Genomic DNA, 23,457 nt, shown 5'->3' on the forward strand with positions numbered 1-23,457 from the left:
AAAAATGTTATTGCTCATAAAAGAAAAGAAACAAGCCAGAGGTTGTCACACAAATCATTATAACTGTCATTCAGAATTTGTATTTATTTTGTTATTCTCATCCTGTAGAAAAGTCCTAGATCCACTGAAATCAGTGGCAAAACTCCCATTGACTTTAGGGAAGCCAGGATTTCATCCCTGTTTTCTTTTAGGAATATGGATATTCTTATGTAAGACCAGTTCAGACTAATGATTAACATAAATTAGTATCCTCTCTCCAATGACACCAAATATCAGATGCTTCAGAAAAAGATGTAACTTTATATAATGCTGATAATATGTTCATAACAGAAGTTACTTTCCAGCAACAGGCAGTTAGTGGCTGACTTATGTCTCTGAACATCCTTTACAGTTAGTGTAAAGACTGATATTCATTTTTATAGGTGTAGCCCCGTGGGGGAAGTAACCTACAAGATGTGGCAGCCAGGACACTGGAAACAAGAACAGATTTATCACATTAACCTCTTGAAACCTTGGCACCAGCAAGAGGCATGTGTGGTGGCCCAAGAGGCCCCCATCCAGGGAAATAACCTACATGAGCAGATCAGGATATCCCCTGATCTGACACCGAACCAGAAGAAGGAGGTAACTGAGATGATCAACCGGTACCAGGATGTGTTTTCAACCAAACCAGGCTGGACCACCGAAGCATATCACCACATTATCACAGACCCTGGGGCAAAGGTAACTTTAAGGCCCTACCGGGTCCCAGCGGCAAAAAGGTAGGAGATCAAGGCAGAGGTAAAAAGGATGTTGGAACTAGGAGTTATTGAAGAATCCCACAGTCAATGGTCGAGCCCAATTGTGTTGGTGCCCAAACCCGATGGCACTACTAGATTTTGTAATGGCTTTTGCCAGCTGAACGAGATATCCAAATTTGATGCATACCCCATACGCCGCATGGATGAGTTAGTTGACTGCCAGGGCAATGCCCGATTTTTGACAACCCTTGATTTAACAAAGGGATACTGGCAGATTCCCCTTGACAAAGATGCAAAAGAAAAGACGGCATTCTCTACACCAGAGGGTCTGTTTCAATATACTGTTCTTCCTTTTGGACTGCATGGGGCACCTGCCACCTTCCAGCATCTCATGGACAAGCTTCTGCGGCCCCATAACGGTTATGCAGCTGCATACCTGGATGATGTAATTATCCATATCCCTGACTGGGAGACCCACTTGAAAAAGGTGGAAGCGGTTCTGGACACACTAAGACGGGCTGGCCTCACAGCCAACCCAGCCAAGTGTGCTATAGGGCTAGCTGAGGCTAAATACCATGGGTCAATCGGAAAAAGCAAGTCCCAGGCATTCCTGGGTGTGGTGGGGTACTACCGGCAATTTATTCCCCATTTCGCTACCAGAGCAAGTCCCCTGACAGACCTGATAAAAGCCCAGGGTCCAGACATGGTGAAGTGGACTGACGCTGCGGAGAACGCATTCATGGATCTACGACAGCCCTCTGCAGTAACCCCATGCTTATAGCCCCGGATTTCAACAAAGAATTAATTTTACAAACAGACGCATCTGAAGTAGGATTGGGAGCTGTCCTGTCGCAGATGGTTGGAGATGAAGAACACCCAATCCTCTACCTCAGCAGAAAACTCCTCCCGAGAGCAGAAGTATGCCATGGTTGAGAGAGAGTGCTTAGCTGTGAAGTGGACCATGGAAACACTATGTTATTACCTTCTGGGATGATGGTTTACCCTTGTGACCAACCATGCACCCTTCCAGTCGATGCAGCGAAATAAAGAGAAGAACAGAAGGGTTACCAGATGGTTCCTGTCCCTCCTACAACCTTTTCAATTCACCATACAACACCGGTCTGGCAGCCATCATGGCAATGCAGATGGCTTGTCACGGGTACACTGCCTGACGTACCAAGTTGCCCAACCCCGTGGTGCTGAGCGGGGGGGGAGGGGGTATGTGACAGGGTCAGGCCAGATGGGTACAGGAGAATGTTAGAAGGCAGATATATTAGTCCCTGATTAAGTAGATCCCTTTTCCCTGGGTAAGGGAACAGGGGCAGTTCCAGAACAAACAGGAACTTGCTGGAACCAATTAAGGCAGGCTGGCTAATTAGGACACCTGGAGCCAATTAAGAAGAAACTGCTAGAATCAATTAGGATAGGCTGGCTAATCAGGGCACCTGAGTTAAAAAGGACCTCACTTCAATTTGTAGCGTGCATGTGAGGAGCTGGGAACAAGAGGCACTAGGAGCTGAGAGTGGGAAGGCGTATTGCTGGAGGACTGAGGAGTACAAGCATTATCAGACACCTGGAGAAAGGTCCTGTGGTGAGGATAAAGAAGATGTTGGGAGAAGGCTATGGGGAAGTAGCTCAGGGAGTTGTAGCTGTCATGCAGGTGTACCAGGAGGCACTCTAGACAGGTGCAGTCCACAGGACCCTGGGCTGGAACCCGGAGTAGAGGGCGGGCCCGGGTTCCCCCCAAACCTCCCAACTCCTGATCAGACACAGGAGGAATTGACCTGGACTGTGGCTTCTATCAGAGGCGAAGGTCTCTGGGCTGTTTCCTGACCCACAAGGTGAATCTCTGAGGTGAGCAAATCTGCCAATAAGCGCAGGACCCACCAAGCTAGAGGAGGAACTTTGTCACAGTATTTATATATGTATTTATGTCAGGGGGGCTAAGCACTGGAATAAATTGCCTAGGGAGGTTGTGGAATCTCCATCATTGGGGATTTTTAAGAGCGGGTTAGACAAACACCTGTCAGGGATGGTCTAGATAATGCTTAGTCCTGCCATGAGTGCTGGGGACTGAACTAGATGACTGCTCAAGGCCCCTATGATTTTATGATTCTCTTTATATTCTAAGCATCATAGTTCTCTGAAGATTGTATGAACTTTGAAAGCAGGAACCGAGTGTACATCTATGTACTACTGCCTCCTGAGTCTACGGCCAAAAATAATAGTTCAGAGAACTGTGGACTGTCACATTTATCTCAATGTGTTGCTAATTCTAAATCCTAAATATCTCCATTTTAATTCCAATGTTAACTATTTAATTGCTGATCTTTTTATCAGAAATATCCAGCTAACGGAATATCCTATAATCTGAAACTGTGTCTACACCCTTCCCATTTTCCAAGTATGTTAACCTCCCGCTATCCGGTTGCAGTTACCAGAATGAATTGTCAGTTCAAAAATCTACAGCATATTGAAAATTGAGATGTAATATCTAAATAAGCGGTGATACTGTACCAATGTGTTGGTCATTTGCAAATTAAATTAATGAAATAATGATAATGACAGTTCAGTTATATGGCACTAAATGCATTACTTAGTAAACTGGGCTTATGCAAACAACATGTATTGATACTGCCAAATGCAAGGTGATATGTCCAAGGGAAAAAAATGTAGGTCACACTTACTGGATTAGGAACTCTATCCTGGGGTATTAACAGGGAATTTCAAGTATGAATATGGAGGTAATGTTACTCTTATGCAAGGCAGTGGTTAAACAATTACTGGAATACCTTGTCCAGTTCTGGTGTCTATGCTTCAAAAATGATGTGAAAAATTGAAAAGGATATGCAAAAAAATGCTAGGAGAATGATTTGAAGAAAATCTGTTTTACAGTGAAAGAGTTAAGTAGCTCAAACTATTTAATTTATTAAAAAAGATTAAGAGATGACTTGATCATATCTTATAAGAATTGGCATAGGGAGAAGGTATCTGATAGTAGAGGGCTCTTTAATTTTGCCAACAAAGGCATAAAAAAAATCCAGTAGCTGGAATATGAAGCTAGATACATTCAAACTGGAAGTAAGACACAAAATTTTAACAGTAAGGGGAATTAATGATTGGAACAACATACCCGGTAATGTGATAGAATCTCCATCATTTAAAGTCTTTACTTAAATCAAGATTGGGTATCGCTAAAATATATGCTCTAGCTCATACAAAAAATGATGTGCTTGCTGCAAGAATTACTGAGTGAAATCCTATGGCCTATGTTATGCCAGTCAGAGTTGATCCTTAGTCTCTTCTACCTTAACAGCTATTAAGGTATGTATCTAAGAAAAATTTCCATTTTTAAATTTAAATGAATCAAATTTGCAAACTGCTACACCAGAATGCTGTGGATCAAGGGACAAATTACACAGAACCTTTCCGACAAATCTGAAAACATGGGACTACAATTCTCACTCTCGCCAGCCCAAGAGTGATGTCTCAAAGGAGAATACCAAAAGAAGTGCAATTTTGATTTTTACATTCTGGACATTTGTGCATGAGGAACTAGTAAAAAAGCAACATTTTTTATGTAGGAGATGGAATAACATATCATCTGCCTTGGCAAAAGTTAACACTCATATGCCATAGTTCTGGACCCAGTATTGTAGTTATCATAAGTCTGAGTTTAAACTTTATCCTTCTCACTAGCCTTCTACTTCTGAGAACTAGATATTTCACATTCTTTTCTAAACCTTCTGTTTTATTTGTCATTAGAAGACAAAGAATATACCCCAACTGAATGAGAAGTTATTTTTCACTCTATCTGCTCGAAAGCCAGACTGCTGGCCCTTCTGTTATTTTCTGCTTGCGTAAGACCACATCCTGCAAATACTACTTATTCACCTTAGATTGTGCCCAGCTCTGGGTAGTTCCTTGCTGCACAGCTGTGCTTATATTGCAAGCAGGGAAGGGAAATATTGCACACAGTTTTTGAGAGAGAGGCAGGAGTCAATGAAACAATGTGAATCCTTAAAATATGTTGATAGGTTCAAGCACCTCCCCTACCTGCCATTTAAAATAGTTCTGATTTTTTCAGAACCTTTTTACCTATGCCTAACAGCAACAGACTAAATCCCAACCAAATATGGTGAATTACTGAAGGGTTTGAACAGTCTATATGCTAACTTTGTAGTACATGTATAGTATCATATAATTAATTGATACAACAAGCATAGTGTGATTACAATATGACATATAAAAATAGAATCGTGTCACCTACTGATGCATTTTATATGTTTTTAACAACTCAAGAACACCAGAAGACTTCATAGAGGAAAAAAAGTTTTTAAAAGGTTAAATTAAGCATATACTGAATGCCTCCCACAGCTTGATTAATGGGGTCATTTAGCACATATTTTTGGGCTCTCCTCGACAGTCATTGTAGCTTTGCAGCTCACCTTTAAAATTCTTATGTCTGACATTCCTCTTAAAACAAAAATTACACTCACAGGGCTATAGTTAAAATTTTGTGACACCATTGTAAATCCAAAGTAGCTGCATTGACTGGAACACAGCTAGTGTGGATTTACACCAGTGTCACTGTGATCAGAATATGGCCCAGAACTTTATCTTGGAACGGCCCTATGAGAAATTCAGTAGATACTAAAGTCATGTACCTACAACTGCCTTCAGATTATGCATATATCCACATATTTACGATCAACTACATTCTCATAAGCCTTTTGCATTCTGACAGGTCTGCTAATGATGTAACCGAATAGTTCGAACAATTTTTTGTTTTGAATTTATTTATTTATTTATTTGCTTTTGGTACTCCTTCTTGGGATATTATTATACTTATGAGAAGGAAAGCAAATAAGGAACAGAACATTACCTTCTCTGGTTGATAGTTTTGTAGTTGCATAAAAGAAGATATCTCTCTATTCAGTCTTGCAAATTTAAAGGTACCCATTGGTTGATACCTGAATTTTTATATTTACATGTATTCAGATTTGCAGAGCATTCACATTCTTAAATGAAAACTTCAGGAATTTTAGCATTAAAGTTTATTAATCCAAAAATTCATGGCAAAAGTTGATGTTTCCTTATTTTCTTGCTTAAAATTCATCTAAAAAGAGAGCAGGAACAATGCTGTGTGATTTAGTTGTCCAATCACACAACACAGATAATGCATATTCAAAGCAACTAGATTCAATACAAACCTATAGGCTGAAAATTATTTGTCAAATCTATTTTAAGAACACTTGCAAATAGCTAATACATTTTCAGAAATCAGGATTTGTTGTAAAAAAAATTCACAAACAGAAAACAGGGCTAAATTTACAACATGAGTTATTTGCAACAAAGAGTACAAATGCTACAGTGTGGAAGCTGTTGGCAAATGGTGTGCAGGATTGTGGCTAGGATTTTGTTCTGCCCTTCTTGGATCACACACAAGGATAAGGGAATGCAAGGTGGCCGCTTAGCCCATGTCTACACTAACGAGCTTACAGCGGCACAGCTGTACCTATGCAGCTGCACTGCTGTAAGATTGCTTGCGTAGCTGCTCTGTGCCAATGAGAGAGAGCTCAATGAATGGCGGTAGCTATGTCATGGGAGAAGCTCTTGTTGGGCAAAAGTCAACATGGTTTCTGTAAAGGGAAATCATGTCTTACTAATCTATTAGAGTTCTTTGAAGGGGTCAACAAACATGTGGACAAGGGGGATCCAGTGGACATAGTGTACTTAGATTTCAAGAAAGCCTTTGACCTCCCTCACCAAAGGCTCTTATATGAATTAAGTTGTCGTGCAATAAGAGGGAAGATCTTCTCATGGATTGAGAACTGGTTAAAAGACAGAGAACAAAGGGTAGGAATAAATGGTACATTTTCAGAATGGAGAGGGGTAACTAGTGGTGTTCCCCAAGGGTCAGTCCTAAGACCAATCCTATTCACTTATTCATAAATGACGTGGAGAAAGGGGTAAACAGTGAGGTGGCAAAGTTTGCAGGTGATACTAAACTGCTCAAGATAGTTAAGACCAAAGCAGACTGTGAAGAACTTCAAAAAGATCTCACAAAACAAAGTGATTGGGCAACAAAATGGCAAATGAAATTTAATGTGGATAAATGTAAAGTAATGCACATTGGAAAAAATAACCCCAACTATACATATAATATGATGGGGGCTAATTTAGATACAGCTAATCAGGAAAGAGATCTTGGAGTCATCGTGGATAGTTCTCTGTAAATGTCCATGCAATGTGCAGCGGCAGTCAAAAAACCAAACAGGATGTTAGAAATCATTAAAAAAGGGATAAAGAGAGAATATCTTTTTGCCCTTATATAAACCCATGGTACACCCACATCTTGAATACTGCATACAAATGTGGTCTCCTCATCTCAAAAAAGATATACTGGCATTAGAAAAAGTTCACAAAAGGGCAACTAAAATGATTAGGGGTTTGGAACGGGTCCCATATGAGGAGAGATTAAAGAGGCTAGGACTTTTCAGCTTGGAAAAGATGAGACTAAGGGGGGATATGATAGAAGTATATAAAATCATGAGTGGTGTGGAGAAAGTAAATAAGGAAAAGTTATTTACTTGTTCCCATAATATAAGAACTAGGGGCCACCAAATGAAATTAATGTATAGCAGGTTTAAAACAAATAAAAGGAAGTTCTTCTTCACACAGTGCACAGTCAACCTGTAGAACTCCTTGCCTGAGGAGGTTGTGAAGGCTAGGAGGACTATAACAGGGTTTAAAAGAGAACTGGATAAATTCATGGAGGTTAAGTCCATTAATGGCTATTAGACAGGATGGGTAAGGAATGGTGTCCCTAGCCTGTTTGTCAGAGGGTGGAGATGGATGGCAGGAGACAGATCACTTGATCATTACCTGTTAGATTCACTCCCCTGGGGCACTTAGCAGTGGCCACTGTCGTTAGACAGGATACTGGGCTGGATGGACCTTTGGTCTGACACAGTATGGCCGTTCTTATGTTCTTATGTTCTCTCTTGCTGACATAGCACTGTGCACACTACTACCACTTACACCTATGAGCGACAAATTCATAATCAAAATGGGATCCTGAAGAATTCCATGGGGCTTTGACTATTGCTAAGAGTTAGAAGATGTACAGGATTAGGGAATTTTATAAATCAGTTAAGCCTTATACTTTCTGGGCTATGCTGGCCATTCTTGTGGGATTATTGCCACGGGAAAAATAGGATAGTGGAACATTTATTAGCTTAGTGTGAAATCTACATTTTATTTACTCTCATCACATTTATATAAAATAATTCTGCTTCAATGTATGCAACTAGTTGCAAAGAATGCAGTCAGGTCCTTTTCAGACACAAATAACTGCCTCTATGACAGGACTCTGGGAAGCGATTTTGGAAACCTCATTGCCCTGCTGTATCAAGCACTCTCCCACCCCCTAAAAAGTATACCAAATGCAGTGCTTGTATTGGTGTGTCATTTTCTGTCATCAGCACAGTCACTGACAAAAAGAGATTGCATGTGTATGGGCAGGCAATTAACCAGAAAACAACTTGGATATTTCTTATCTACCCAAGATAAGACAGCAATAGTTAACTGTGACCCCACACACCTCTAGTTTTCAGAAAACGAATGGGAAGTCATAAATAAAACCTCACAGCAACTGTGGCATGCAGTGCCATTTAAAAAACTGATGGTTTACTATGACAGGTTTCTTTTGTCTTCAGAGAGATAAAAGAAAATGTTGAAAAACCTATTAGGTATATTTATAGTTTGAGCTTAATGTCCAGGATGTAAGCTATATATATTTTCCAGATGGTTTTTCAAACTAAGGCTTAAATACTTAAGAAATTCCAAATAGTACAAATAGCTTTTTGAAGATTACTTTTGTACATGCCTCAGAAAAACACATAATGGAACATAAATAAAAACAACTCACTGCAGCTAGGTTTAAAATCCGATGTTTCAAAACGTCAGTTTCTTTAATACCTAGGAAGGTAAACAAAACTCTTGAAAATTCCATTAGGGATGTTTTATGGTATGGGTTTAATGACCAGGAAGTGAACTAGGACAGAATACTATCTTCTACCAACTTCTGGATTAAGGAGGCAACTTCTTATAGAACCAAAGTTAATACCCTACTTGAGCACATAAAGATATTGGTCCTTTATATTTTATACCACACAGTGGGGAGTTTTTGTGAAGATTCCTTTCTCTTAATGATTTTATCATTCATAGGTAATTTTGCACACACTTAATTTCCTTTATTGTTATATATAAGTTCAAGATATTAAGTTTTCAGAGATTTCCATGTCAAATTACATGTATGTAAAAACTGTATCACGAGTTTGCAAATCAATACCCAGGCATGGAAAAAAGTTACAAAAAATGCCAGTTTAGTGGGGTTATTGTTGGTAAACTTGCATTTGTTGTGTGGAATAGACAAGTATGTTGAGCATCTAGAGTTGCCATTGACTTCAGTGAAAGTTGTGGGTGCTGAGCACTTCTGCAGCTCAGAACATTTTAATTTAAATTAAACCTAACTATGGAGTTAGGACCCTAACTCCGGATGCTCAAATTTGATAAATGTGGCCATTATTATTACTTAGGAGGCATACTAATTTAAATGTGTAAACAGTAGTGCCATACCTAAAGCACTTTCCATTTTAGGACAGGCCTAGATGACCTAGTAGTCAAAACATCTCAGCCTTGTCTACACTGAAACCTCCACAATTGCTACTGCCACTGAAGGTGCAATGATGCTGAACTATATGTCCTAAATTTGTCCATTTAGATGCACCCAAAGTGACTTTTAAGTACACTAGTCCTAAACAATTATTCTCTTCACCAAGTTTTTGACTTGATAATCATTCTCCTCTCACTTTACAGCAGTGTGAATAATGAATAACTGTAGTCAATGGAGCTACCCCAGTGTACAACCTGTGTGTGAAGAGACTCAGGCTCACCATACCTACTAAAACTCATGAACTATTCACTCATGTTTCTTCAGCTGCAACAGTCTAATTGTAACCTGCATCTAGCGGAATCCAGACATTCCATCATCCTCTAATGGAAACTTCCATTCAAAAGCTTCTCATCATTACAAAGGACACAAGGACTGTTATTAACTCAGTGTCTCTTCCACATTACAAAAGAAATGTATGAGGTAAAAAGAGGTAAGCATTACTGTTAATTAATATTCTTGTTAGACATGAAAGGATTTGATCATCATTGGGCCAGTGTTCATTAAAGCAGCAGAGGGACTCTGCTATATAATATGCTTCTCAGAACAAGCACTACACACCACACAATATATTTTATTGTTTGGTTTGGGGGAGGTCCAGTCAGTTAACAGGATTCACTGTTTTATGTTTTATTTGTACTGACTGGCACATAAAACGTGTTCTTTTAACAGGTTTATTATTATAGCGAGGAGATTGCTGAGTGGGCTTCAGCATAATTGCAGATGAGATGCTCCCCTGTTAAAAAGCTGCAGTTTCAAATGTCAAGCTGATTTTAAAGGGAAACTGGCCCAGAAAAAAATATAGATCAACAATTTACAACGCCCAAATTTCAAGCAATTGTGGAGCGCTCTCACAATTTTGAGTATATAACAAAATTGCTATCTTTGAAATCATAAGTGGTAGAGTGCAGGAGGGAATTCTGTTTCTTTTTTATGATGCCAGTTGGTCATGTAGAGAAGTAGATAAAGCCTAACTTATTTTTTTTAATAATAATTTTAGCTGAATGACATCTGAACCCCATCTAAAAGGTTGTGCACATCTGTGTAATCCAAAAACTACCTTAAAATAAGGATGGAAAGCTATGCCCTCAAAAGTTAAAAAATGCTAGACTTCAAGCTGACCATGCAATCTTAATTCGCTCTCCTTGTGCATCTTCATTATGATACAGTCTTTAATTACATGATTGCTTAATTCAGTGACTGGGTAGTTATTTAATATTATTTGTATCCGCCTCATTCGGTGTTTTGCACCAGACCTTATTTAATGCACACTGTTGAAATGCTGCACCGAATATAAAATTATTAATTACCTCATGGTGCTCTCTCTGTGGTGCTCTCACCAGGGAATCTAAGGCCTGGTCTACAGTAGGAAATTCAGTGAGTATAACTAAGTTGTTCAGGGATGTGAAAAATCCACACCCCTGAGCAACGCATTTAAACTGACCTAACCACTGGTGTAGACAGCATTAGGTCGATAGGAGAATTCTCCCATTGACGTAGCTACTACCTTTCGGAGAGATGGATTACCTACGCCAATGGGCAAACCTCTCTTGTCAGTGTAGGTAGCATCTTCACTGAACAGCTATATCAGCACAGATACAGCTATACCTCCAGTATATATACAGTGCAACTATAGGTTTCAGAGTAGCAGCCGTGTTAGTCCGTACCGCAAAAAGAACAGGAGTACTAGTGGCACCTTAGAGACTAACAAATTTATTAGAGCATAAGCTTTATGCATCCGAAGAAGTGGGCAGTAGCCCATGAAAGCTTATGCTCTAATAAATTTGTTAGTCTCTAAGGTGCCACAAGTGCAACTATAGCTGTTCATGTGTAGCATGTGTAAAGCCTAAGTGCTTTACAAACATTAATCAATTAATCTTCACAACTTCCCTGTGGAATCTGATGGAATTATATCCCCATTTTACAGCTGTGGAATGGAGTCACACAGATTGAGGCCAAAATTGTCAAAAATGTCCAGAATACTTAGCAGTTTTATATCAACTTTATGCATTCAAAGCACAGCTCCGAACAACTTCAGTTGCATGAGCAAGTGCTCAGCAGTTTTGCAAATGTGGCCACGAGTGTCTCATTTTGGATACTCAGAAGATGAGAAACATACAGTTAGTGGCTACCTGTGAAAACTTTGGGTTAAGTGTTTGGCCTAAGCGGTTAAGAACAGCATCACACAAGAACTCGGTGGCAAAGGAATAGAATCCAGTTCACCAGAATGGCATTCAACTGCTCTCACCATGAGACCATCTTCTCTCTTCTCCAGCCTGCCCAAATTTTGAAGAAGGAAATAGGCACAGAAAGTCAGTTGCAGCTCCCTAGCATAAATTAGAGTTGCTGATGAACAGCTCTAATTTATGGCTCTGGCACATGGTCCCTCAATGATCTGCTGACAGTGGAGGACTGGGCACAGAAATGTGCTGTTCCACCAAAACCTTCTCCATCCCTGAACTGCTGGTAGGAGTGAGCAGTGGTGCAGGAGCCATGTAGGCTACTAGTACCAGCATTCTATCAGAGAGTTCTCTTGCACAGAAGGAATTCTTTCCATGTCATTTATGGACAATGTAAGTCTGCTTTGTGCTGTTCAGTGGGTATGAAGTTGGCTTAACAAAATAAAGAATTTGATCCACTGTATATACATCCACTGCAGTCATGTACACATGAACACATGGCATGTACATTTGAACACATGGCACCTTTGTTCAAATTTGGTTAGATTAAGTAAGATTATATATTTATCTTGTAAATATCAGGTAACTGAGTTTGCAGATGGTCATCAACCATGTACTATATCAGGTGGACAGGGACAGGAAATAGATTTCAAGTTCATTTTTCAGAAATGTAACTTTTCAAATAATTATCGTACAAATAAATAATCTTAAAGAAAATTCAGCTTAGTTCCATGCAAAACTCTGACATTTTTCAGATAAACTTGGTTTCAGATAAGAAGGAAATTAAAATAGATTACAATGAAAAATTAAGATTAAATATTTATGTAGCAACTTCCTTTCAGAGGGCTCACAATACACATTATAAACTTTTGCCTAGTATTGAAATGCAGCCACTTCTAGGGTGAAACATGACATTAGCTCTGAGCCAGCCCATAGCTACATACAACTTTTAATAAGTGAAACAAAGAATAATATCTTTGAAATTAGTGGCAATATTTTTAATTATAACAGAGGAAGGCAGAATGAAGTTTGAATTTGGCTAGAAATTCAGGTTAAACATTCCTATTGTGATGAAAATGCCTTGGGATCTTTTATTTGGCTACCAATGGTCAAAACCTTGGTTTTATGTCTCATCAGAAAGATGGGTATATCCATGAGAATGATGAGATTACCAGCTATGCATTATGTTATATAAAATTCAATACTAGATAATTAGTTTTACAGATTTTGGTACATGAAAGATGCTGCAAATACATATGTTGTAGTCAAAGACACTCACGCAGTGATTTTAGTTCAAAGACTCAAGCCTGAGGCCAGTTTATTGACATACATACCAGTGCACTGGGATGCAGTCCGAAGACTGACACCCCGAGGACCGCTCGCCGGCGGGTTTTTATTTCATTAAACCGCAAGCAAAGTACAAACAATACGTCATGAGTTAAGAAATTGGGGTTGGGGTCAGCCCCCCCCTCCTCCACCCGGTACCCTCCTCATTATTTCCCAAGAGCTGGGCGTTTATTTGGGTAGAGGGGCGTTTGGTGGTTTTCCCCAGGGGTGGTACTTGGCACCAGTTTGAGTACATTTTTCGGCAAGGCACATGTTATTTTCTGGGGGGGTTTGGTGAAGGGTTAAGGGGGGGTTTATCAGGGGACGCTAAAAGAAGATCTATGATTGGCTAATTTTGCAGATAGCTGGAATCACAGGAGACGTTGGCATTTGCAAAAGCAATTTCTTCATACAAGCGGTTATTATATTTCATAAACTTGCGGTTATTAGGTTGCCGAGGCCTTTACCACTGTTACTCCCCCCCCCTCCCTCCTCTGGTCATGACCCTTGACCGAATTTGGCACAGAACTGTGCAGTTCAGTCTTGTTCAGGCCCTGGCCTGTACTACTTTTTATAAACGCAGTCAGCATAACAGTCCTCTGTTAGAGGGTTTATTTCGGGGCCTTCAGATTCACAGCTCTGGCTATTAAAAAAAAAAAGGCCCTCCTGTTCTATTTCCCCACACATACTATCTACTCTGATTTTATGTCACAGTATTTTCTCCATAGCATGGAGAACACCTCCATAGGTTTCTTGTACTTCACTGATCCATTTAAAGAATATATATGTCTCTTTCACATTTTTTAATTTCAAACATAACACTCCCTTTCTAAATACTAATACGGTTTGAAACAAATCAAAAGTGTGCAGAGCCATTCTGAAAGGAAATAACTGTACACATGGAAAGAGAATCACTTGATTTCTCTGTATCCTATTGCAGATTAATTTTAACATCTGAGATCTGAAAAGACTTGTGCAAATTGTGCGTTTATTACCAACATGCAAAGCTGGAAATCTTTCAAGACTAGTTAACCTTTTCCTGGTTTCATGTTTAAAGCAACCCAAAGATTGACTCAGAGCCTCCTGAAGATATTATGATGTTGAGTGATTTTTCACCTGTTTCAGTTATCATTTCTGAAGAGCATATTGCCTTGCTCTCCATTTTTTCTTCTTCTTTTGTTGGTTTCCAATCTGTTTACTGGAATGTTATTGCCAGGATTGGTATTATCAGGATCATTGAAAGGGTACCCTAAAGCATAACATGGAACAAATCCTGGAAGCCATGTCTTTGGAGAATTCTACACCCAGCTCATCAATGGTAAGTGAGTCAGTGAACTTGTTTATTGTGAAAGTTTTATTGTGAACTTGTTTATTGTGAAAGTTTTATTGTGAACTTGTTTACTGTGGCTATTGTTAGTATTTTATTTATTTATTTATAGAATGCCAAATACGTTCCAGGCACTTTCCAAACATATATGAGGACAAGATTCAGAAAAGAGCTTACAGTCTAGGCACACATGTATTAGGTTAAGGATGCAGCCGGACTCATAAGCACTATGGTAATAATAAGCAAGTGAATGAACAAGGAATATTTAGCTCCGGTTGTCTTGGTTCTGTGATTATTTAGACAAGTGTTTTATTTTAATTAACTATAGCTTAAAAAAATGTGGGGAAAATATTTTCTTAGCTGGTCTATGGTATATGGAGAGACTAGGATTATCAAATCAGAATGAGACATGCCTTATCAATTCCAGCATTTGTTTCTTACTGCAGTGAAACTCAGCAAATCATAGATTGTTGTTTGATGCCAGTTAAGGAACTCATATAACAAAAGTAGAGCTGTCAAAATGTTTTAATTCAAAAACTGAAGCCATGCAGAACTCTTCTTGGGTTCACACATACATGCTGGGTAGAGACAAAATCTTTTTTGGGCTGTGCTGGGTGTGTTCACTACACATTTGCCCTGAAAGGGTTAATGATGACTCAGAATGGGGATAATTAACCCAAAAGGCCACAGCTGAGAGGACTCAGGTGGCTAAGTAATCCCCAGACTGCAGTGAGGGAGCCCAGCTAAGGAGGAATGAGCTGGGCTGGGATTTATAAAGACCGGAAATTGGCAGCAGAGGCTGTTGCTGGAAAAGTCTGCAATCACTCCCTGGGAGAAGGGAAGTTCATCTGTGTTGGGAAACCCAGAGTAGGGGGAAGCCAGGAAGGTAGGACAGGGCTCAGGGAAAGGCAATTAAGGTCTCGAAGGGAACAGACTTTGACTGCTGGTTAGAGTGTCCCTGAGCCAGAACCCATAGTAGAGAGTGGGCCCGGGTTCCCCTGCCAGCCACTGAGGAATGGTACTATGAGGCAGTGAATAGGAAAACTGCCTTAATCTGTTTGTGGGAAGAGAGTTTCCAGCCCAGAAAGGGAAACCATTCGGTTACCTGGATGGAGGGCCAAGTCATGAAGAGGCAGCAACAGTTCATGGAGCGAGAGAGGGGCCATGGCCCCAGAGAGAAAGGCAGAGAGACAGTGTGCAACCATTGGAAGGGGCATTGACCTCGTGAGCTATTCCCCAGAATGACCAGGAGGAGGTGCCATCCTAGCAATGAGTGGTGCACCATGTCACATGGGCCTATGAACTTGTTATAGTACCTGTTTTGAGTTCAATGCAAAAATTCATACCCAGGTCATGAGGTAAGTCACATGATAGGTTTTCTGGTTCCTGACAGACTGATTTTACCCTACATGATCAGGAGAGATTCCCATGATACTGCTTGCAATTGGATTTCACCAGGTCACCAGGCCTCTTCCCATGAAATCAAAAGAAACAGCCACGAGGAATTTGTTGGGGTACATTTCAAACTGTTTTGATTCCAAAGACTCCAGCACCAGCTGCAACCAAGGTCACAGGGAACAATTTAAGGTCTTCCATCATAACTTCATCCTCTATCTGACACAGAAGGACCCACTTAGAGCATCAGGTCCAACATTATCACTTCATCTGGGGGACAAGAACAACAGTAACCAGGAGGCTCTTTCACATCCTCCCAGTATCACTATTCATTCAATTCTGACACTGAGTTTAGGGCACTTTTTCATGTCCATTGGTTGTTAGTTTCCTGTCATCCCACCCCCTCCATCTCCTGCAACACTTCAGCTGCTCAACCGTACTCTCTCTGGCCCATTAAGATTCTCCTCCTCTCCTACATCCCATCTCCCGTACCCAGATGTATATTACACAACAATTAATTCTCCTCTTGATGCACACACTTTAACCTCATTAATTTTAAATTATTTGCATCTAATGAGAGCATAAACCCATTTGAATCATAAAGTCCTTGAATATAGTGAGGACTAATGAAGCACCATAAACGTGACTCTACATTTTAGTTGAGGGATGGACTGCTGACTGTAGGCATATGCTTAACTATTTTGTTGAATGAGGATGGGCTTTAACAGGTGCTTAAACACTTTGCCGAATTGGGGCCTAAGTAAGACTTTTTTTTTGGTCATCAAAACTTCCACCTCAAAATTCTCATAATAAAGGCATGAAGAACCTAAATATTTTCTGAAAAAATGAAATACAATAAGCATAGCAACAAAGAAAGTATTAGAAAGTAAGAAAGCATTTCTTCATTCTACAGAAAACAAGAACGGGGTTCCACATTCATAGGGTATTAGTTGTTTATGAATATTCTTTGCTTTTAATGGTTCAGCAGTCTGATTCTGATAGGCTGTATATATTTGGGTTACATACATCTATTGGTAAAAAGGTTCAGCCTAATTCTTAGGTTGTTGTAATTATTGTGTGTTGTACACCTGTTCTTTGCTGCCTTTTTTTTTTTATTATATCTGTAACTTGACTGCCCCGTTTTCCGACTTAGGTTGCTATGTTCAGGGTGCTGGAACAATTTGTACAGTGGGAATGCTGAGAACGATTGAACCGTTCTTGTATATAATGGAAACCACTTCAAGCCAGCGGAGGTGGCAGCACCCCCAGCACACCTAGTTCCAGCACTTATAGCTATGTTAGCAAAAATTAACCAAAACAAAACAAAAAACCCAGCAGCTTTTAATGTAATAAATACATAAAATAACATAAATAAATAAATAATGTATTCCATCATAGTTTGTTCATGAATGAGCTATTAATTGCTGCACCAATGTAGAGTTCATGTTAGAATGGGCAAAATGTTAATAATCTTCTATACAAATGGTGAGATGCATGCCTCAGAATTTGCAGCCTTCCTTATACAACTTTGTAAAGGTCTAGATTCAAACAGCAAGTGAGTGAGCAAATACTTGGTATCCTGCTAATCTGAGTAAATTACAATTTACAGAAGTAGCAATGACTATTGTTCAATTCATCTGCAGGGGAACTTTCAAAGGGTTCCTTTGGATGATCTGTGGAGGTTTTAGCTGGTCAGTTTTGGATGACCATAAAACTGGGGGAATTTTCAGAGAAGGAGGATTTTTTTTTCTGTGAATATAATGCACAGCACTGGATATTCAAGCTGTCTGGGAGTTCTGGACTTCCCTTGGTACTCAGCTATTGAGATTACATAAGACTTTACAGCAACTGGATCCTTACTTGCATTAGGAAGAGTAGGAGGAGCAGCTCTACTTTTTAAATAATACCTAGCTGTTATATCACACTTTTCATCAGTAGATCTCAAAGTGCTTTCCAAAGTAGGTCAGTATCATTATCCCCTTTTATAGATAGGGAAACTGAGGCACATAAATGACTTGTCCAATCTCATCCAGCAGCAGAGCCAGGAACAGAACCCAGCTCTGAGTCCCAGTCCTTTGCTCTATCTGCTAAGCCTCACTGCAGAAGGATCGTTTCCATAGCAGATGTGCTATGGAGTCTTACATATTGTAGGATCTTGTTTCCTTTTCCTAAACAATAGAATATAAAAGGCATAGGACTTTTGTGACGGGTTGGATCACAGAAACCCCCTTGGGAGCTGCCACCCGATGTGCAAAGACTACCCCTGCTTCTGTTTTCCCTGCCAGCTCAGGACTCCAGCACCCTGTCTTGCTGAGCCAGACACTCCCGTCTGGCTCCAGACACAGACCCAGGGTCTGAATCACTTGTCCCAAAGCTGCAAGTTTACCCGAAAACAGCTCACAGTAGCGCGCTTGTCTTTAGCACTCAGATGCCCGACTCCCAATGGGGTCTAAACCCAGATAAATCCGTTTTACCCTGTATAAAGCTTATACAGGGCAAACTCATAAATTGTTCGCCCTCTATAACACTGATAGAGAGATATGCACAGTTGTTTGCTCCCCCAGGTATTAATACATACTCTGAGTGAATTACTAAATAGAAAGTGATTTTATTAAATACAGACAGTAGGATTTAAGTGGTTCAAAGTAGTAACAGACAGAACAAAGTAAGTCACCAAGCAAAATAAAATAAAATGCGCAGATCTATGCCTAATCAAACTGAATACAGATAATTTCCTCACCAGTTCCAGAGTGCTCCCTTTTACAGGCTAAGCTCCTTTTAGCCTGGGTCCAGCAATCACTCACACCCCCTGTAGTTACTGTCCTTTGTTTCAGTCTCCTTCAAGTATCCTGGGGGGGGTGGAGAGGCTCCTTCTTTAGCCAGCTGAAGACAAAATGGAGGGGTCTCCCACAGGTTTAAGTAGACTCTCTCTTGTGGGTGGAGACCTCCCTCCTCTGCAAAGCCCAGCTCCAAGATGGAGTTTTGGAGTCACCTGGGCAAGTCACATGCCCCTGCATGACTCAGTCTTTGCATTGTCCACATGGCATCTTGCATGTCTCCAGGAAGACTTCTCATGTGGATTGGAGCATTCCAAGATGCATTGTTCCCTAAGTGTCTCCTGATCAGGTACTTAACCTGGGAAATTCCTTCCTAAAGAAGCTGACCAAATGCCTCACAAAGCTTACTTAGAAATCAGGCAAGCATACAGCCCATATTCTTAAGCTCGAGTAGAAAATGATATATACGTACAAATAGGATGAATAGATATAGTAGATCACAACCCTTACGGAGATATGTTACATGGCACAGGCAGCACAAAACATATTCCAGTTATGTCATACATACATTTATAAGCACCCCCTCCCCATAAAGCCTTATGGGGTACACTGTCACAACTTTTCCTTAATATTAGCCTCAGATGCTGATTCAGTGATGAAGCAATAAGATGAGCCTTTTTAAATAAGCAGGTTCAGTTTTATCAGTTGTATCCATTGAGGATTCAGAATTTATTTTAATGTATGATTATTTTTAGCCACGGTGAAGTTTTGTGGGGGCGTGCAAGCCTCTGGCAGGCATTAAATTTCCCCCCATGCCTGGCTCCATTGGCCTGGCTGGAGCTGCTCCTCCCCCATATAGAAGTCAAACTACACCTATGTTTTTAGGGTAGCAAAAAATATTTGAAGATGTTAGAGGAAAATCTCCAAATTATTTTTCATCTCTTCTACCATTCTCAGCACGTTGTGTTGTGTTTACTGTTTGGAAGCAGTGCTGCATGGCAAGATGCTGCAGAGAAGCTGAAGGCAAAAAAGAAATCCTGGCCCTAACCAAAAGTAATTGACTTTAGTGAGGTCCGGATATAACCATTTGAGAACAGTGGCTAGATCTTCAGCTGGTGTAAGTCACTCCAGCTCCATTAATGTCAGTGCTGCTATGCCATTTTACACCATCTGAGGTTCTGGCCTAGAATTTTCTCATATTACTGCTCTCACTGAATACTCATTGAACTGTTCTTCTGGTATGTAATCAATCTCAGACAAAATACTACTACGTTAAGATTTAGGATCCAAGGATAAGGGGCATGGTTTTGAAAATAGACATTTTGCTCACCCCTGTTAGATTACCGTTGAATTAGATTTTACCATTTGTGACATGTTTAGGTTTATTGTAGAATAACAAGGACACACAAATCGTTAGATATTTGTTGGAAAAATTCAAAAATCAAAATAATCTTCAGTTAAATACAATATGATCCTTATATTCTTTTTTCTCTCTATCCTTTCTCATGGCACATAAAAATTACCTGTAACCACAAGCCACATGGGAGTATTTTATTAGTATTAACGTAACTATGAAACAATATTGTATATATTTACCATAAAACATCAGATGTTTTTGTCCAGATTGCTGAAACAGATGACAGCTTCATTGTCACTAGCATTACCTGAATTGATTGTCAGTGCTGTGGCATGAACAGTATGTTTTGAGTATATATTAGCACAATGAACTGGCAGCTCTTAGGACAATAATCTTTATAAATCCCAATTAGAGAACCATCTGCCAAATAATCACAAATCTTAATGAAAGGTTGCAGAATCTGTGGTATATTTTAGCTACCACGTGACAAAAGCTTTGCTGTTATATGTAAATACGTATAGGGTTCTATGAAAATAAGATGAATTTCTCAGATTTAGAAATCTGTTGAAAAACAATATACCCATACATAACAGTGGTCCCAGGTGGTGCTGTAGGATATTGGGGATCTCCACAATAGGATTCCTCCCAGAGTCTAGCAAAGCAATATTTTCCTTTCTATGTCGGTAACTATCTAGAATAGATTTAGGTTCAGTTGGTTCAATTCTCAGAACCACCCATGAAAAATGCAAGCAAATACCTCTGAGGAATAATTACCTGAGACACAACTGGCATAAATATACTTAGAGTTGACAACCAAATGAATAGTATGTGGGCAGCAAATTAAACATCAGCTCACAGAGCAAAAGGGTAAAATGATGGAGAAGAGAGGTGACTATCTCTCTGTTGAAACCACACATACAATGCTGTGTATGGTAAGTTCTGAGCATATCACTACCAGTCATCACTGTGGCTAGCTGGACTCAACAATCAGCTCTGTCTTTCATATCATCACCAGTGCAGCCTGTACAATTCCAATGTCCAGCCTTCCAGCCCTGTGTTGGCATTGCTCCCCTGGCAATTAGGCATGAAAGCAGGGCCCATGCCATATTACTTCATGCAGCCAATTATCAAGACAGTTTACTTCACAGTTGTATCTCAAAATTGCATAAAAAATGGTGACTAAGTCAAGATGCCTCTTCTCTGAAATAGTTGAGCATCTCAGACTACATCAGACATGACCTTTCTAAGGCCATGTCTAGAAAGGACATGTCTACACTTACCTGTAGATTGGCGCTGCTGCAATTGATGTAGCAGGTGTCGATTTAGCGGGTCCAGTGAAGACCCCCTAAATCGATGGCAGATGGTCATCTCTGGTACTCCATTGGAACAAGAAGAGGGATAGCTCAGTGGTTTGAGCATTGGCCTGCTAAACCTAAGGTTGTGAGTTCAATCCTTGAGGGGGCTACTTAGGGATAGGGGCAAAAATCAGTACTTGGTCCTGCTAGTGAAGGCAGGGGGCTGGACTCAATGACCTTTCAAGGTCCTCTCCAGCTCTATGAGATAGGTATATCTCCATATATTATATTATTATAAGAGTAAGGTAAGTTGATGGAGCGTGATTTAGACACTGCGGTAAGTCGATCTAAACTACATTGATTCCAGTTATGTTATTCACATAACTGGAGTAGCATAATTTAGGTTGCCTTACCACGGTAGTGTAGAGAAGGCCTTAGGGAACAGCAGCAAAAGGTGGTGCTGGAGTGTATTTTGGGTTAACTATGCCTTTCTTTGCAGATAAACAGCTCAGATCTACATCCCCTAGTCTCTCCAGATCAGCTCTTGCATGCCCCTCAGATCCTTCCTCATTACAGTAGGTATGTTGTGGTCACAGGCGGTTTAACTTGCATCTTTATAATTGGGGCTTCTTGAGTTCCCTTTCCTGCCCCTGTGGAGGTCAAGAACAAACAATATGCCATCTGGTTAAGGAGTGCCCTCTTTATCATCTTGATGATGGATGGATGGATTTGACGTCTGACTGATGCGGCCATGACTGAGTGGTTACATCGCTTACCCATCTTCTGATTCATCTTTTGTGGCATCATAAGCCATATGCCAAAAGAAGTACCATAAAGATGCTGGCAAATTCCATCTTGTCTCTGACAACATGACTGTGGATGCAATTTAGCACTTTTGAAAATTTATCATGATATAGTCACCCATTCATTTCTTTCTGACATGCTGTATCCTTGTATTTCATTATTCCTGTACTTCTATCTATTTATGATTATGTTTGAGATGGCATACAGATTTCAGCATTCTGTTGATGCTGAATGATATTGGAGACTTAGCTGAATATTTTGTTTTTCATTTTAAAAGATGCACCTTCCACAAATATTTCAAACACTGGCGAGTTTTTTTGCAAATTCCACATTAGGTAAACTTTTAATAGAGTACAAGATCTCCAGTCTGTCATTCATGTTTCTTGCCCTCTATGGGATAAACAACTTGAAAAAAATATTTATATAATTAAAATAAAATATAAAAACCTTACTTGTCTTGTTGACCCATTTCTCATAGCCTATAACATGCTAACAAGTACAGCAATTTAGTTTTTAATGATATATTATTTATGAGAAGCTTTTTAGGCACCAATCTCAGTTAGCTAAAGATTTTTTAAATGCATCCTTTTGGCTATTAAAAGACTGAACAACACATTTATTTATTTATTTATTTTATTTTTTTTGCTGTTTCTGGAATATCAAATTTGCTTCACGGCTCAGCACAAAAATATGAAGTTAATATGTTTAGATAATGGACCTTTTTTCTGTTCTGGCCAAATTATATTCTGTGCAAAACCAGAGGAGTTTGGGCAAAAGTGGCTGCAAGCCATCTTTCCACTTCTCCAATTCTAGGGTTTGTTGGGTCCTGTGCCTGTTTCTTAAGGCTATTGTGACTTATGTCCAGCTGCCTTTTTCCCTTCCATTAGCTGGTGATCAATGAAGTGTAGGCATGCCTGTATTATACTATTCTATTCAGTTTTTTATCCTACATCCATCATTGTGGTACCTGAGCACCTACCATTATCCCCTGGAGAAAAAAGTGGTGGCATAAGAACTGTTACAAAAAGTCCATGCCACCCTAGAATCACCCTAAGGACTGGATATGTGGGATTTATAGCTGCTTTGTGACATCACAGTGGCACAAATTAACCAGAATGGGAGGCAGGAATTGGCTCAATTTGCGCAGCTCAAGCCTGTGTCTATTCAAATCAGTGGGAGTTTTGCCACTGGCTTCAGTAAGAACAGGATTGGGCACTTCATTGTAGCCAAGGATGTAATTTCTTCATTACAGTTTAACTGTTGGTGGACAAGTTGAGAGATGATTAAAACAACAGGCAGCCTTCACTGAAGCAAACCTACAGCTTTACTGGTAGTTTTGTTTTGCTGTTTTTAATTTTTCACTAAATGTTTTCATGTCTCTACATGTTTTCTTACTGACCAAAGTGCTGTTGTGATTTGTGGGAACAAGAGAGAACGTATAAACTGAATAGAATAGATTTTAAACAAGATGATAAGAATTGAACTCTTGCAGGAGAGCTGACACCACTTCAGATGGTCT

At 39.8% G+C, this 23,457-nt stretch overlaps 1 long non-coding RNA gene across 1 annotated transcript in view; it reads left to right on the forward strand.

Moving 5' to 3' along the window:
* LOC135983750 (uncharacterized) overlaps window positions 1-22,297 on the forward strand; it is a 69,156-nt gene extending 46,859 nt beyond the window's left edge. The window contains exons 2-4 of the long non-coding RNA XR_010601529.1: window positions 9,745-9,910; window positions 14,200-14,301; window positions 21,634-22,297. This is a non-coding gene — a long non-coding RNA (uncharacterized LOC135983750). The remainder of the gene's footprint in view (window positions 1-9,744; window positions 9,911-14,199; window positions 14,302-21,633) is intronic.
* Window positions 22,298-23,457: the final 1,160 nt, after the last annotated feature.

This window comes from Chrysemys picta, chromosome 5 (assembly GCF_011386835.1).
Source record: "Chrysemys picta bellii isolate R12L10 chromosome 5, ASM1138683v2, whole genome shotgun sequence".
Taxonomy (NCBI): domain Eukaryota; kingdom Metazoa; phylum Chordata; order Testudines; family Emydidae; genus Chrysemys; species Chrysemys picta.